Here is a 17,220-nt window from a genome sequence, read left to right on the forward strand (position 1 = left end):
TCTCTCTCTCACACACACACACACACACACACACACACACACACACAAGCCGCTTTTCTCAGGAAAAGTAATACATCCTAATGAAACCATTTTAACACTATTTAGTATTTATTATTTATTTATGTTCAAAAACGTAATCTTGAATTCTTATAAATATTCAAAGAAACATTTGTATAGGCAAAAGCTAGAATTAGATGCCCTTTAACAGACAAACTGTATCACACACACACACACAGTACAACACTTCTTAACAGCAAATGTGAATAAAAAAATAAAGTGACTATGTCACGTTTACCAAACTGGAGAAATATCTAAAAGATTATACTGGGTGAAAACAAAACACAAAAAATCAATAACCAAGTATCTAATTTATATATACTTTAAAAATTAAAAATAAATAGTACAGGGGTGGTTGTGGGGGTTCAGAGTCAAGGTGAAGGCATGTTACCAGAGGACCCCACAGAGCATGTGGACGTTTTGAATTTACTAAAGTCGTGACTATGCAGCAGTATGTGATCAACTGCATACAACTCATATGGAAAAGATTTAAAAAGCAAGGAAAATCTGAACAAAACTAATGCTTGAGCTATATGAGCATCTGGGTGGTAATGCAATAGTAAAGCTTATAGAATGCTACTATTGGGTAAAACCAGGCATTTTGTGGAGTGCATTTTGTTTAAGTGCACATTGGTGTACAATTTTCTCAATAAAGATTTTCAATTACTTTAAATATGAAAATAGTTTCTATTGCTTCTTATTTACCTAGTATTTTTACATAAACTAAATAGAATTCCAGTTATCTAAGACAATACTGGGACTCATTCCATAGCCCACTTTTTCTTCTGTCTCTTTCTTGCTAAACCCAGGGTTTTATGATCATTTTACTTGTACATTAGTGTGCACTAATAGTGGTAAGAACAGTGTATCACGACCCAGGAATACAGTTTTCACCATTTTGGAACCTGAGGGTATCAAAGACAAAAGGTATCAACATATTCATAACACTATATGGCAACAGTCCCATTTCCAGAGCTGCAGGACTCCTTTTCTTCTTCATCTTTAGGGTGGACATTCTCCAAGACTTTGTGTGCAGGGGTTGTGGCTTGTTGAGACTCAGTGCCATCCTCATCCTGGTGAAAGATCAGCATGTATGTGGCATCACATAGCTCTATCGTCCTGTGAAGCACCAAACATACAACAGCTGGCTTTCCTTTTGCCCCACTTCAATCATTTTAATTGAAATGGGTGGAATTCCTTCTTTTAAAATATCATCCAAGTTTTGATGTAATAGTCTAGAAAATTCTTGATAACTTTTTAAAAACATATTTTCTCAATTTTTTTAAAAAGATGAATAGGGCAGAAATTTCATAAGTCTTTAAGTTCTAGAAAACATGTTTCTCAAAAGACCATTCTTGACCAATAGAATAAGGTCTTTGAAAGCCTCAAATTATTGAAACTACGATAACCTCTTGAGAGGTCTGGTCCAACTCAATCAAAGACTGGTATCACTGAAGACATCAGATACCTGAGGGGTGGGGCATTGAGAAACCAAGATGCATCAGAACTAGAAGTTATCAATTGTACTAGCAAGCTATGGACCCAAAGAGCTATATGTCTGACAAATTATACCCATTATTGAAATAGTGGCATCACTATTACAGGAGTGATCAATCAGTTTTAGATCTATTGAGATGTGATCCATAGGAGGAAATTCATTCCTGGTACTGTAAACCTAATCAAGAGCCAGTAATTGTAGAGTCTATATGCCCAAATCTGGAAAGAATCCAGATGTCCCTCAACAGAGTAATGGATACAGAAAATGTGGTACATTTATGCAATGGAGTACTACACAGCTATGAAAAATGAAGAATTTATGAAATTCTTAGACAAATGGATGGATCTAGAGGATATCATCCAGATTGAGGTAACCCAATCACAAAAGCACACACATGATATGCACTCACTGAAAAGTGGATATTATCCAAGAAACTTAGAATATCTAAGATACAATTTGCAAAACACATGAAACTCAAGAAGAAGGAAGACCAAAGTGTGGACACTTCGATCCTTCCTAGAAGGGGGAACAAAATACCCATGGAAGGAGTAACAGAGACAAAGTTTGGAGCTGAGACTGAAGGCATAACCATTTAGAGACTGCCCCACCCAGGGAACCATCCTATAAACAACCACCAAACACAAACACTATTGAAGATGCCAACAAGATCAAAGATATTTTTAAGACTTCACTTAGTGATATTTTACTTAGAAATATTATCAGCTAAGAGTCTGATTTTATTGCTCAAAAATTCAATCTTCTATAAAAAATACACAAACACATTTCAACCAAGACCAAAAATGTATTTTCCTCCAGATTCTAAAAGCGTGCTGAGGCTTCATCAAAGTCAGACAAATTCCCACCACGTACCTCTAAGCGCTTCAAGCTTCTTTCCACCATTAAATTTCAAAGACCCTCCATGCTTTAGGCTGTATTCACAATAGCACCTCATTTGATATCAAATTGTGTCTTAGTTCAGGCTGTTGTAATAAAATGCCATGTACCAGGTATAGAAACAACATGCATTTCTTTCTCACAGTTTTGGAAGCTGAAAGTCTAAAATCAAGACACTGTCATAATAGATTTAATTCAGTGCCCCTTTCTCTAGCACACAGGTGGTGAAGGACATCTTTTATTCCACATATTGAATCCTATCAGAAAAAAAAATGCTTTCATAACTTAACTCTACTAGCTTCCTAAAAAGCCTTTCCTTAAATATAATTAAAATGGTGTCACATTTTCCTATATATAAACTAAAAGGCGATACAACTATACGCACACAGTGAGATTCCTTTGTTGCAAACAATCTTACTTTAAAATAGACTACATTTATCATCTTGTAGACACATGATATGGAGGCTTTGCAAGTCCAAAATCAAGGTGCCACCTAGATTGGGAATTATATGGATTAGTTAGGAATATATCCATTTCCAATTTTACTTCAGTTGTCAGCATAGTCTATTACAAGAGTAGGACTAAGGGACAGGGCCATTCTCAGAGTGTGTAAAGTACCTCAAGAACTTCCCTTGTTCCTTGCCACATAACTTAGCCCATAGATCTTCTCACATTCATTGATGAGTACTATAAAATTTTATCTTGGCACATATCTACCTGTCCGTGGTTTCATCGTTTTGGCAAATACCCTCTTGGCATTTCCTTTAGGGGAAATGTACTGAATCTTTTTATCTCTTATGTGCAATATTCAGTTTTCGGTTTTCTTCCCTCCTCCCTACTGATCTCAAGTGCATGCTTGCCCTGATCTTCAGGCACAGGTTTTACTCTATATTCATATCCTAGTAAGTGACAACCATACTTCAAATCCAGAATGAGTACGTTTTGGAGCCATGACTACCAACACCACACCCAAAACTTTCTTACATTATCATAACTCTTTAGGATTTATGCTAGAAAACAGCCTAGTTTTCTTTTTTTTTCTTTTAATTATTTTATTAGATATTTTCTCAATTTACATTTCAAATGCTATCCCGAATGATCCCTATATCCTCCCCCCACCCTGCTCCCCTACGCATCCATTCCCACTTCTTGGCCCTGGCGTTCCCCTCTATGGGGCATATAAAGTTTGCAAAACCAAGGGGCCTCTCTTCTCAATGATGGCTGAATATGCCATCTTCTGCTACATTTGCAGCTAGAGACATGAGCTCAAGTCTTTGTCAGAAAGTCACTGCTGAAACTAACATGAATAAGTTACAGTAGAGAGTATGAGCAAGTAGATTGAGTCTGCCTTGGCATACACAAAACTGAATTCTTTACATGTATTAGTTGACGTGTTCCTTTTCAAATGTCATCCTAAAACTTCTTCATGAGGGAGATTTGTGTCTGAACCCATTCATTTATTTTTTTAAATCTGTATTAAATTATTTTATTTATTTACCTTCCAAGAATTCTTCCCTTTCCCCATACCCCTCCCTGAGTTCTTCACCCTGTTCCCCCTACCCCACACCCCCACGAAGCCCCACCTTACCAACCCCACTTCCACACCCACCAGAATTTCTTTTCCCTGGGGCATCAAGTTTCCAGAGGATTAAGCATATCTTCTCACACTGAGGCCACACGAGGCAGTCCTCTGCTACAAATATGCCCATGGCCTCAAACCAGCCCATGTATGCTTCTTGGAGACCACCTCCAGTAGATAGACATTGCCACCAGTTGAGGCAGGGGCCACCCATCCATCTTCAAATTTTTTAACCCAGAATTGTTCCTGTCTAAATGAAATGCAGGGAGAAGATGGAATAGAATTTGAAAGAAAGGCCACTCGGTGACCGGACCATGTGCATACTCCAAATCCTGACACTATTGCTGAGGTCATATTGTGCACACAGACTGGAGCCTGGCATGGTTGTCCTTGGGGAGACTCTATCAGCAACTGATGGAGGCAAATACTTATAGCCAACCATTGTATTGCGGTCAGGGACCAATACAGAAGAGTTAGGGGAAGGCCTGAAGGAGCTAAAAGGAATTGTAACCCCATAGGAAGAACAACAGTGTCAACTAACCCAGACACCCAGAGCTCCCAGAACCCATTCATGCTTAACCTGGCATTGCCAATCCACTATATTCATTTTAGATGGTTCAAAGTCACATCATTCTCTAAAAGGTGACTAAAAATAAATCCAATGGCAAAGAATACTTAACATCTTAAATCTTAAGAAACATGTCACATGTGAATTCACAGAATTCCACATTGTTTATAGAAGAGAAACAAGATGAATGTATACAAAATGTTTTGAGTCTAATTAAATTGCAATGATCAGATAATAATTGCATTTCCTCAAATGCTATGTTTGCATAAATGTCCAGACAAGCATCAGTCATTACTAATGATAATATATAATCCATATTTCTTCCTACCTAGGAGCCAATACCCAATTTTTCTTTTTAAAGTGGAATCACTTTTAAAAACATAAGAATACCATCTCAGCAACTCACTTCTAGCACTATGACCCTGAACAGTTGTCCTGTAGTCTGACAAATTAATGAAACTAGAAAGATCCTGTGACTGGACATCAAGTTTATTTGATATTTCCTTAAGTCCAGGAAAAACAAAAATAATCAAAACTTCTTTCTCTACCTTGTCCTATAGTTTAATTAAACATGCTCTAGCAGGTTGAAGTTTAAGTGAGTGTTCTCTTGGTATTTCCTTTGGGTAAAAGTACTGGGCCTTAACAGTTCCTGAGTGTATTACTCAGCTTTCAGTTTTCATCCCTCCCACTACTGTTCTCAAGTTCCTGCTTGTCCTGGTCTTCTCAGTCAGGTGTTCCTCAGTCAGATGCATCTCCATCTCAGTGCAGCTTCTAGGGTGTAGTGGTTATCATATTTGCATCTCAATTCTGCCTGTGGATACCCAGCCTATTGATATTGGGACATGACACTATCATCTATGATGTTCACATTGAAAAGCAGTCAAATTATACACAGACACACACACGCACGCATGCACACACACACACACACACACACACACACAATTTCATCATGCTTTAAGTTTATTATTTTGTGTTTGGCCAAATTTCTGAGGAATGAGTGTTGGAGTCACCTTTCTCTTAGTAATCAGTTACTACATTTCAACTCTCTTCGGTGAGTATGATTGCAGTGACTTGTAAAGCTGTGTTAGCATTCCATTTAACTTTATAGCTTGGTATTGAACAATTTCTTATTAGTACTGATGCTTGGAACTGGTTATGCAGAGCTCCTTACCACTCTTGTTGTGATTATGTACATCTTACTGAACAATGGGCTTGTGAGAACTCCTGAATGTTATAGTTTTCAAACTAATAGGTAATTATAAATAATTTGTTCACTGTAAGTCTAGACACCTGTAAATAATAACTTAGAGTACACATATTCTAGAGCAAATAATATATTTCCAGAATCATTATCGATCCATCTTCCATCTTCCCTGAATCCTTGAACAGCTTCATTGTCATAGGGAGACGATATCATAGATAAACAGTTTGCTAGACTCTGTGGGGCTTTTTTTTTTTTTTTTTTTTTTTTTTTTTTTTTTTTTTTTTTTTTTTTTTGTGGATTAAGACTTTTGGTACACAGGCAATAGTTTTATCTGGCAATTAGACTTCTGATTTTCTCATGCATATATTTTTCAAGATGAGACGGGACAACATATACTATTTGTGATTATAATGCTATATCTCTAACTATGTATCATCAATATAATGATCAAAAATATGCATTTGTGGCCAGAGAATATGAAACATACATACCTTCATCCAAGGCACTTTCTGCTGTGGTCTCAGGACAGAAACCTAATAAAAGAAAAAGAAAAAAGAAAGTACTAATAAGAGATTGTTCAACACCAAGCCATAAAGCAAAACATGATTTAAATCTCTATTGATGATCACAGCATGTATTATCTACCTATTAACTTAAAAAGATATACCAATTTTTTCACCTTTTAAGTTAAAGTTCAATAACACCAAAAAGGATAAGCCATGACTATGCCTAACCATAACTCACTCAATTTGAACCTCTAAGAAACTCTATTCTTTTATGTCTTGACCCTTCTTTTTTTTTGCCTCAAAAATAACTGTAGGATGAGATTCTGATTCAAAATTCTGTTAATTTTATGCCAATGATCATGCTTCACACTTTTCAAAAATGCTACATAAGTTATTGTTAGAATAGTAGAAAGAAGAAACAGGTCAAACAGATTGAAACATAATAAAAGCCTGGCAACATTTGCCTATTAAATGTAGCAGTGGGGGCCAATTAAAGCTAACTGTCATTATCGTGATAATAATGCATTAAAGTTTCTCAATGAATCTGGAATGAATGCATAGATAATAGGCTTAAATGTGTTTAAATGAACTTGGATACTTTAGAAATCAAAAGATGAAACAGAACCAAATATCCTCATTTCAATTTTATTGTTCTATTAGATTTCTAATTTCTAAATATTTCAAAGACATACTCCATAAAGGCACACATCTAAATCTGCTGACTTGCTTGGAATATGTACTGATTGAAATTAATAGAGCTTCAGTGACATGTATAAAGAAGAAAGAAAAGTTATGATTTGTGCATGTTTTCATGAGTTATCAAGATACTAACCCGATGTTAAAAAAAAAAAAAAAAATGAACCCAACAACTTCACCATTCAGAAGGCAATATTCTTTGTCTTCTATACCAGTATGCACAAGTGAACATTTTACTTTGAATGATTAACAACAAACATACAAACGAATAAAAACAATTTTCTTTTGCATTGCATGGTTTAAAGATACCCTACAAGGCTTTGTTTTTAAAGGGGCCCATATGCATAACCCGGTCAGCTGAATTCAAATTGTAACTAAGAGATTTTAGTTGAAGTATAGAAATCATGTAGGTGTGTCTAACACTTAGAAGAAACCAGGACAGTGAGCATTCTAGATTGAGGACAATGTAGTAAAGATAAAGATACAATGGCAAGTACATGTGTGTCCAGAAACAGATGTGCACACACACACATACATGTGCATATATCATGCATGCACACATAAATGCCTGTAGGAGTTCTTTACTATGGGGGTAATAAGAGGCTTAAGAGTAACTTTATATATATTTGTATAAAGAGAAAAAAACAGTGTAGATCAAATTCTTTAAAATTAGAATTGAATGCTTCCTGGATTTGGACTTTTGTCCATTGCATTATTAAGCACTTTTGGTTATATACAACTTATTTATCATTCTCTGAGACTGAGCTCTCAGGGTGCATTGTTTGTACATGTTAAATTAATTGTCAAAAATAAATTGCTTCAGAATAATTAATTTTGTTCCACTTTTGTCCCTGAATTTCCTTTAGACAGGAGAAAATCTGGGCCAAAAAATTTCAAGATGGTCAGGTGGCCCCATACCTCAAATGGGGACCATGTCTATCTATTGGAGCTTGTCTCTTCAGGTTCCACCTTCCCAATCAGGATGAGGTGAGAGTGGGAGCACCCTCCTAGAAACAAAGGGGAGGGCAGATGGGATGAAGAACTCGTGGAGGGGAAACGAGAAAGGGCAGCAACATTTGTAATTTAAATAAATAAAATAACTAATAAAAATAATGCAATAAATAAATAAATATCATTTATTTTTTCAGTGACTTGAAGTTCTTGTCATACAGATCCTTCCCTTGCTTGATAAGAGTTACACAAAGACATTTTATAGTATTTGTGGCTATTGTGAAGGGGGGTGTTGCCCTAATTTCTTTCTCAGGCTGTTTGTCATAAAGGAAGGTTATTGATTTGTTTAAGTTAATTTTATACTCAGGCACTTTGCTAAAGTTGTCTATCAGTTGTAGGTGTTCTCTGGTAGGTTTTTTTGGGTTGCTTATGTATACTATCATATCATCCACAAATAGTGTTACTTTGACTTCTTTTCCAATTTCTATCCTCTTAATCTCACTTTGTTGTCTTACTGCGCTGGCTAGAACTTTGAGTACTATATTGAATAGATTCAGGGAGAATGGAAAGCCTTGTCTTGTCACTGATCTTAGTGGGATTGCTTCAAGTATTTCTCCATTTAATTTGATATTGCTGTTGGTTTTCTACATACTGATTTTATTATGTTTACGTAGGCACCTCGAGTTCCTGATTTCTCCAATAGTTTTAAAATGAATGGGTGTGTATTTTGTCAATTTTTTTGACATATAAGGATGATGATGTGATTTTTTTTTGTTTTTTTATATAGTGGATTATGTTAATGGGTTTTCATATATTGAACCAATCTTGCAACCCTGGGATGAAATCACCTTTATTGTGGTGAATGATTGTTTTATTTATTTTTTTTAATTTGGTTTGCTAGAATTTTGTATCAAAAAACAAAAACCCAGGATAATGAAAACAATTGTCAACAATAAAAGAACTTAAGAATTACCATCCCTGACCACAAGCTATACTACTGAACAACAGTGGTTAAAAAAAAATGCCATGTGTTGGTTCAGAGATAAACAGGTCAATCAATGGAATAGAGTTGAAGACCCAGAAAACAGCCCACGTACTTATAGACACTTGATCATTGACAAAGAAGCCATAAATCTATAATAGTAAGAGAAAGCATCTTCAATAAAATGTGCTGGTCTAACTACAGGTCTGTATGTAGAAAAATTGAAATTGATCCATATTCATCACTTTTCACAAAGATCAAGTCCAAGTTGATCAAGGACCTCAACATAAAACCAGATACACTAAGTCTACTAGAAGAAAAAACTGGCAAAGAACCTCAAACTTACTGGCACAGGGGGAAATTTCCTAAACAGAACTCCAATTGCTCAGGCTCTAATGTCAACAATTGAGAAAAGACTGAAGGAGCTGAAGGGGTTTGCAATCCCATAGGAAGAACAAGACCCTCCAGAGTTCTCAGGGACTAAACCATCAACCAAGGAGTACATATGGGGAGACCCATGGCTTCAGCCACATATGTAGTAGAGGATGGCCTTGTTGGGCATCAATGGGAGGAGAGGTCCTTGGTCTTGTGAATGCTCAATGCCTCATTATAGGGTAATGTTTGAGTGGGGAGGCAGGAGTGGGTGGGTGGGTGGAGGAACACCCTCATAGAAGCAGGGGGAGAGGGGATAGGATAGGGGGAATGGGGTCAGGGAGAGGAAACCAGGAAAGGGGATAACATTTGAAGTGTTAATAAAGAAAATATCCAATAAAAAAGAAAGAAAAATGGGACCTCATGAAACTGAAAAGCTTCTGTAAGGTACAAGGCATAGTCAATAGGGCAAATTGGCAACCTACAGAATGGATAAAACTCTTCACTAACCTCACAGCCATTAGAAGGCTAATATCCAAAATATATACATAGGAAAAAAAACTCAAGAAGCTAACCTCTAAAAAAACCCACAAATAACCCAATTTAAAAAGGAAGTAAAGAGTAATAGAGTAGTGGCCTCATTTGTAATACCCAGAATCTGAAAATAACCCAGATGTCCCTCATACAAGGAATGGTTACAGAAAATGTGGTTAATTTACAAAATGGAATGCCATTCAGCTATGAAGAACTAAGACATCATGAGTTTTGCAGGCAAATGGATAGAACTAGAAAATATCACCCTGAGTGAGGTAACTCAGAACCAAAGGGACATAAATGAAATGTGCTCACTAATTAGTGGAGAAAACCTAGGAAGCAACCCACAGATTTTAAAAACAATTAACAAACAGAAACACCAAGTGAGGATGCTTCCATCCCACTAAGTAGGGGGAAGAAAATAATAAGGGGAGGCAGAAGGAGGGAGAGAATTGGGTGGAGACAGAAGGGAAAAGGGGGAACAAGATCAGGTATGGGGGAAATAGGAATGAAGCCCTGAAGGCCAGCAGAAAGAAAGGAAACAGGCAACTTCAGGAGGTAGAAGGCAGGACTTCCCTCTAGAATGTGTCAGAGACCCAGGAGGAGAGAGACTCTCGGGAGTCAAAGGGAGGGACTTTAGATGAAATGTTCTACAGTGGGTAGAGGGAACTCGAAGTGTCTATCTCCATCAGAGAGAAAGGGCCTCAAGAGGAGAGATGGTATTACCAACCCAGAGTCAAGATTCCTGTGTAAATGAACTGCAGGGACCAAAATCAAGAAGAGACTGAAGAAAAGGTGGTTCAGTGACTGGCTAAACTGCAGATCCATCTCATGGGAGACACCAAGGCCTGACACTATTACTGATGCTATGATGTGCTTACAGACAGAAGCATAGCATGGCTGCCCTCTGAGAGGCTCAACTAGCAGCTGATAGAGACAGCTGTAGATACTTACATCCAACCGTAGGACTGAAATGAGGGACCCTCTGTGGTTGAATAGAAGAACGAAAGGAGCAGAAGAGGAGGGAGACCCCATAGGAAGACCAGCAGTCTCAACTAACTTGGACCCCTGAGAGCTCCCAGATTCTGAGCTACCAACAAAGCAGCATGTAAGAGTTCTTCTGAGGCCTCTGACATATACATACATAGCAGAGGATTGCCTGATCTGGCCTCAATGGGAGAAAAATGTGCCTAATCCTGGACAAGATTTGAGGCCTCAGGGAGGAGGCAGGTCTGGTGGTGGGGAAGCATCCTCTTAGATACAGGGAGGAGGACGAATGGGATGAGGAACTGTGGGAGGGGAGGCGGGGAATAGGTCTTCAAAATAAATGAGCGAAATAATGATAATGGGAATGCCAGTAGATGTATCACAATCTCAATAAGAATAGGTCTATATGTCAACCCTGGAATGCAGAAAGACTGAAGGTTGGCATTCGAGGGGTGGCTCAGTAGTTCTTCTACTCAGTGACTCTCTTCTGTGGCTGATTCTCCTTCTCCTCCCACCCTCAACATTTACCAACTTCTGGGGACCACTTTGCTTTTCACTTAACTGGGTGTAAGGCATCATTGTTGTACAGTAGAGCAGCAGGAATCCACAAAAATATCTACAATAAATTCTATGAACAGAAAATAGGTACTCATTGCAAAGTATCATGGGTGGTGGCTAAGAGGCCCTGGATCCTAAAGGTATGGGTGGCAGCTTCCTTCTCAGCCAGGTTTTGATAAACTCTTCAAAACTGTTAGAGTCCTCCAGGTTCTTATCCTGTGTCTTCCCTGGGAGAGTATCTGGCTCGAGGATGTTTCAGCCATTTATTGACTTCAGCATGAATTGTATAGCTCCTCCTTGCCTGTCACCTTGCCAGTTGCCCTTTGTCTCCTTCAAACCCTATAGGTAATTGTGCTCTGTGATCTTTTCCAGATGTTGTCCAATAGCGGGAAATATTTTCAATACTATATGGTCTTAAATGTTTTCTTTGATATATATTCTATATAAAATATATTATATAGTATAATTTATATTTAATACATAGATATATATCTAATATTTCTTTTGTTTGCTTTCAGATATATTATATATCTGAAATCAGACCCTGGGACAAGTGACTGAGGTGACTATTTTACATATCAAAACAGAACTGGTCCCTTGTCCTCCCAGCATCTCTCAGTCCCTACATGGCATATGTTGCCACCATCTCTGAACTTTCCAGACAATGGGCTGAGCTGTCCTTACCCAAGAGGTTCTGCCCAATATAATCGAGACATTTTGGAGTCCCCTTGCCTTCTATTTTGTCTTCTCATCTCTCTCTGCATGAGGGCCCCTTCTCTTTCCCCTTGCCCCCTGGTGACTTCTCTGGCCTAGGTCCTTGAGACCTGTTAACTTGTCTGAGCCAGCTTCCCAATAAACCTGCCTATACATTTTTACTCTGTATTTAATAGACTTATTTTGCAGGCAGTGAAATAATTCAAAGATTGCCATTGCATTTAAAATAATAAGAATCATGCTATTTTCTTTGTCATAATTAGATTTTTTTCACCTGTGCATGTGTTTGTATTTATATTCTGGGTGTATGTCATAGCATGTCTATTGAGGTAAGAAGTCAATCTGGGCTGTAAGTCATTACCTTTTACCTTAAGCAATTTCTTTTTTAATTAATAGAGTATACCAGGCTTCCTGCCTTGCAAATATCTAAGGATTCTCTTGTATCAGCCACATATCATCACTGAAGCTCTGGGATTACAGACGCATGCTTCTGTGTGTAGTTTTAAACGAGTTCTGTAAATCTCAATTCAGATCCTATCCTCTAACTTGTCTGTGAAACATTCTACCCACTGAACCACTTCTCCAGTACATAATTAGGACCTTTATAATATAAACTAATGAATAACAGAAAATTTAAGGAAAGTAAAATAAGCTGCATATTGTGGCTCAAAACTGATCCCACATTTGAAAGGTGGAGGCAGAGAAGGAGCAAGTCCAAGATCAGCCTAGGCTACAAAGGACCTACTTTCAAAGAATAACTTTCTCGTTCTAGTTTTTTCCAGAATAAGAAATTAATTACTATTAGTAAGACTAATATATACTTCCACTAGTCTTCATATAAAGGCATGATACATAGAAGAGTCAACCTAAACTAGTTGTTAAACACTAGAACTGTGACTATTTCATGGAAACACAAGTAAAATTTTTGCTCTATTCTTGTTGCTTATTTGAGAATGTCCCATTATTATCATGGATCTCCAAGAACTTAGCATGTGAAATATTACTGCTTTAATATTAATTTATGAATATTTCTCACATTTAAAAAAGCTTTTATTTTAATTTTTAAAAAATTAAAATAAAAAAATTTAAAATAAAACAGCAACCTCTCCACAATGGAGATGGCTGATTGTTTTCAAGCATATTCTCTGCAGAGTCCAGGTATGGGAGAAGGCACAGGTAAGTTCTTGACAACAGTTAATTAATTACAGGTAAATTTCTACAGCTAAAACAATAGATAAGGGGAAGCGGGTGGGAAATGGCATTTGGGATATTTTAAGACAGATCTTTATAAAGACCATTAAGGCAAAAATGGCAGTTAGAGTGGAACAAATTCAGATGTGACCAGGACCCTTATAAAGGTTAGACGATAGAAACACGGGGGTGACAGTAAAGGAAAGGTTTTTGTTGCTATTGTTACTGTGGTTAGAAAGGAAGAAAGACAGTATGGTTGGAAATGGTCAAATATGAATAGCAAGGCCATAGGTCCCATAAACCTCTCCTATGTTTGAACTACACGAGGCATTCTAATAAAAAATGAGTTATCAATTTTTCACCACAGTAGATTCACAAGTTCACTGCAAATACAATTTTATCACAATGATCAATGGGACTGATTCCTAACAAACACGCTTGAGATTTAGTCAAGACTGTTGTTCTTGTAGTTTTTCTATTATGTTTCATGTAATAGCGTTACATTGATGTTTAATGTTGTTATTGAAGTGTCAGGATTTTGAATCACCTAACAAGCATCCAGACAGTCTGTGAGGGATTATGTAGCCTCTGGGCATGCTGTGAGGGATTAAGTTAATGGAGTTAGGGGGGATCATTCCTTGACTTTGGTCTTAGATTGCATGGAAAGAAGGAAGTGAGCTGAAAATTAGAGTTTATGACTTTTTTTTCCTGGACATTTCAGACAATGTGAAACATACTTTGAACACTGCTGCTGAGACCTCTGCACCACGTCGCACTGTGTAACCTTGAACTGTGGGCTAAAACAAACCACTTCACCCTTAAGTTGCTCTTGCCATTACATTATTATATCATTATATTTTATCAGAATGCTTTAAAGTGCTTCAAGAAAACAACATATCTATACAATCTTCAATGTTGTTCACAATGAAGCATGGAATTCTTTATTGAATGTTTTGTTATGTTTCACTTATGCATTTAATTTATTGCATTCGTTGAATTACCTTTATATTATAGTTAAGTTATTTGACAGTGTTCTTTTCAAAGAAAATGTCTGTTATCATATTTATTTTAAAAACTGAAGACCAAAATGAATACCCGCATTTCCCAACTGTAGTGGAACTATGTTACACAGGCACTTTTATTAGCATAAACCACTGGGAACTTTTTTCTAGGTTATACTATATTTCCCTGTTAAAATAAGGGAAGTTCTGTACCACAATACTTAAAACCCAACTCTTTAAAACAAGGAAATTTCACCGTATCTTAGAGCAACTTGTACTTGATTTAATTTCCCTGTTGAATCACAGCCCATTTTCAAGATTGAACAAACATCTTTACTGACAGATCATCACTTTGAGGAGATAATGCTGCCCTGCAAAGAAGATGCCATACACACTGGATGATGTGAATTTAAGAGAACAAATGTATGTGTTTTGTGGAGCTTCTTTGTAAATCCTTGTGATAAAACCAGATGTTTATGTTAACTATAAAAACTTCTTAATGCCCAGATGATCATCAACTGCAATTTATTTTTAATTGGTGATGAAAAGTGTATACTTTTCAGTGCAGTTAAAGTATCAAACCATGTATCTGTTCATTGTATTTTAAAGAGAAACCGAATATTTTAAAAGCTTGGTATTATGAGCTAAGATGTTCTCCTTGGACATTTGTCCTACATCTCTGTACCTCTGAATGTAAGCCTTGTCAGAGGTGGGGTCTGAGAGAAGGAAATTAAGTTTAAATGATGTCATAGGCCTGGGACCTAATCTAATGTGGCTGTGTCCTTGAAGAAAAAGATTAGAACACACACAAAAAAAGGATTGCACAGAAGATGACCATCAGAAAGATCACTAATCCTTATTAGGTGTGAGTTTATTTTTCTTGTAATAAGGATTGAACTAGGAATCAAATATACTCCTGCTTTTCCAGTCCTCCAGCTGACAGTTTTAATTTGAATCAAATAAAAATGGATGCCTGTTGATTGAGCCATATGGAGAACTGAACTTTGTTGTAACTATGTCACAATGCCAGTATGGCTGATGACTTCCTTCCGTAGTCCACACTTGTCCACAAACATAGAACAAGTAAATTTTACCTTTTCTGTTTCCCCTCATCTTTCTCTTTCATGTGTTTCTTCATAAACCCTGTGCGTTCAATAAACACTGGATTCACAGGAATTCCCTTCAGCAGATATGTTCTTCCCTTTTCTACTTTCCACAAGTCCCCTCAAAGCAGACAAAAAAAAAAAATCTATCACAAAGACCTTAATTACAAAGGTTCTTCATGTTTTGTTCTTTGTCTACAACAGTAAATACCTTTTTAAAAATGTATCCCTGGTTGTCCTGGAACTCACCCTGTAGACCAGGTTGGCCTTGAACTCACAAATCTGCCTGCCTCTGCCTCCCAAATGCTGGGATTAAAGGCATGTGCCACTACTGACCAGATATATCATTTTCTTCTCTGTCCTCCCTCTGTAGTTTCTCTTATATACTTCCTTGCTCTCTTTTAATCTTATATGAAAAATATATGAAACTAAAATCCAAAATTCAAGTAACTCCTTCGATTCTGTCAGCCTTCTTTGTCTTGAACTGTTGGTGAGCATGTGCACATTTGTGCGGTTGTGCACATATGTGTGCTCTTATGTTTATAAATATAAACTGCTCACTCCTAAATATATAAGTGCAATCAACTGAATCCTATTGTGATGTGTGTGTGTGTGTGTGTGTGTGTGTGTGTGTGTGTGTGTGTGTTTTCAGAGGTAACCATTGGTACTGAATAACTAATTTATCTACTTTTCCAGGGGGATACTATTTCTCCACTTCTCAACATTCCTCAGTTTTCTATAGTTTGTTGTCTATAGTTTGAGCTTTGTCCCATTTACATTAGCATTGTCTATTGGTGTTCCTGTTTAGGTCATTTTTACACAGTTATATTGGTGAGACATGATGGATATAGTTTATGACTTTTATAGCATTCATAATCTTGTAGATAACTTCCTGTTCCTCTGACTCTCAATCTCTTTTAGCCTCCTATTCAGCACATCCCTTGAATACACTGATTCTAGTTATTAAAAAAAATGCTAGGGGAAATTGCCATCTTGATTTGCAGTGTAGATTGGAATACATTTGCTACCATGTTTCAATATTTGAAAAAATATATATTTTCATCTTTTTATCCAGCTGTTTACCTTCTACATGTTTCTCAAAAGGAATAGTCACAAACAGTTCTATATCTAGCTAATATATTTAGTACTTTACTAGATTGCGCCTCCATACATATGCAAGCTAAAAGCCTCAGACTGAGATGATCTCATATAACAAAGAAAATATTTTTTTGTATGTGTGTGTATGAGGAAGGAAAATCATTGTCATTCCTAATAATTTAGTTGCATGTGGATATTTAGTGATTTTACAGTTGTGAGTGAAGAGATAATAGGACTCCAATATATGAAACTAAAATCCAAAATTCAAGTAACTCCTTCGATTCTGTCAGCCTATTTTCCTATACATCAATATACTTGCCTCAGTCTTGTCATGTATATTTGTGGTGTGTGTGTGTGTGGGGGGGACTTTCTTCTTCAATCTCTATCCACTTTATTTACGTAAGCAGGGTCTCTACCTGAACCCAGGGCTCATTGAGTTCACAGTCTAGCTAGTCAGCTTGCCTTGGAGATCGCACCAGCTGGCTGTCAGTAGGTACTGGAGATCTAAACATAAGCCTTCATGTGTACACAACAAAGACTTTATGTAATGAACAATGTCCCAGTCTCTAAAGTTCTTTTTCACAGGTAAGAGAGTAAAACATTCTGTCTTCTACATATTCTGTTTCTACATACAAATGATTTTTTTTGTTTGTGCTTTTACAGTTTTGTTTTTTTCTTTTTAAAGAAGAGTTCAAGAGACATGGAGAAAAGGTTTGCTGCAGGT

The 17,220-nt window shown here is 36.9% G+C and overlaps 1 protein-coding gene across 47 annotated transcripts in view; it reads right to left on the reverse strand.

Moving 5' to 3' along the window:
• The window catches only part of Ptprd (protein tyrosine phosphatase receptor type D), a 2,152,432-nt gene that overhangs the window by 1,378,231 nt on the left and 756,981 nt on the right, over positions 1-17,220 (reverse strand). For all 47 annotated transcript variants that reach the window (XM_029539561.1, XM_029539552.1, XM_029539551.1 and 44 more), the window contains one exon: positions 6,295-6,336. The gene's annotated coding sequence lies outside the window, so the exon portion shown is untranslated. The remainder of the gene's footprint in view (positions 1-6,294; positions 6,337-17,220) is intronic.

This window comes from Mus pahari, chromosome 6, assembly GCF_900095145.1.
Source record: "Mus pahari chromosome 6, PAHARI_EIJ_v1.1, whole genome shotgun sequence".
NCBI classification, from domain to species: domain Eukaryota; kingdom Metazoa; phylum Chordata; class Mammalia; order Rodentia; family Muridae; genus Mus; species Mus pahari.